Source organism: Mugil cephalus, chromosome 13, assembly GCF_022458985.1.
Source record: "Mugil cephalus isolate CIBA_MC_2020 chromosome 13, CIBA_Mcephalus_1.1, whole genome shotgun sequence".
NCBI classification, from domain to species: Eukaryota; Metazoa; Chordata; class Actinopteri; order Mugiliformes; family Mugilidae; genus Mugil; species Mugil cephalus.
In genome coordinates this window covers 2,379,898-2,381,091 of record NC_061782.1, presented here as the reverse complement: position 1 = coordinate 2,381,091, position 1,194 = coordinate 2,379,898, and positions in this window count along the sequence as shown.

Here is a 1,194-nt window from a genome sequence, read left to right as displayed (position 1 = left end):
CACCCTTGCTTTCCCCATCAGGAAAGAACAATGCTTCTTGCCTTGCTTGTTCTCTATCAGCAGATAAGACACAGCACCATATGCGTACTCTGAGGCATCTGAGAAATTATGCAAACGTGCTGCAACAGTGCATCCGAAGTCTGATGGTTCCACACATCTGTCCACACGAAACTTGGAGAGGTGAATAACATCTTCTTTCCATTTTTTCCAATCCTCAGCATGTTTTTTAGCAATGTTCTCATCCCAACCATGTTGCTCTTTACAAAACTCTTTCAGCAGGAGCTTAGCAGGCAAGACGACCGGAGCCAGAAAGCTGAGGGGGTCGTAGATCGAGTTGATGATGGACAAAATGCCCCTTCTTGTCATCAGTCTGTCTTCCAGCTTCATGTTGTAGGTGAAGTATCTGTTTCTGTATTCCACTGTATGCCGAGAGGCCTCTCGAGTGGTAGAGCATCATGGCTTAGATCCAGGTCCTTTACTTCACAGGCTCGGTGTGCTTCTGGGATGGAACTTAACACCTTTCTGCTATGACTCATTCATTTTGTTAGAGTGAAGCCTCCACTGGCACACAAAGTGCGAAGCTCATGAGCCAAGGTCACTGCATCGTCTTCTGTAGCTACACTTTTCAGGCAGTCATCTACATAGAAGTTATGCAGGACTGTTTTATTATGTCCTCACCTCTGTTGGTTGGTGCATTATACTTCAAATCGTGTGGAGCCACATTGTGCAGCATTTGTGGTGGTGCATAAAAGTTCATGCTGCCTGGTTGAAGAGGAAAGCTGATTCTTTCTTGCTTCACGTTCCCACCTCGTAGCTTCTGTGCTAGTCTGTGGCTACTCAAACCATCTTCTGAGTTCTCATACTCTTTGAGCACCTTTATTCTTGCACTGCTTTCAGCTAATGCAGTCTCCAGCTCAAGTTCTTCCCTTGCAACTTTAAGTCTGGTCATTTCAAGCTCAAGCTGCTGCCTTTTCTTCTGTGCAGCCACACGTTCAAGCAGGGCTGCATGTTCAGCTTCTTGTTTGGCACGTGTTGATGAGACTCGTGTTGTGGCTGACGTGCAACTAACTTGAGATTTGTGGGCGTACCCTGCATCATCGACATCAACTGAGAAACACTGTCACTTGGTTTGACAGTATCTTGGGGGTCAACGCCCTCCTCCTTTTCTCTTTGCATCAGTTCTGTACTTCTTTC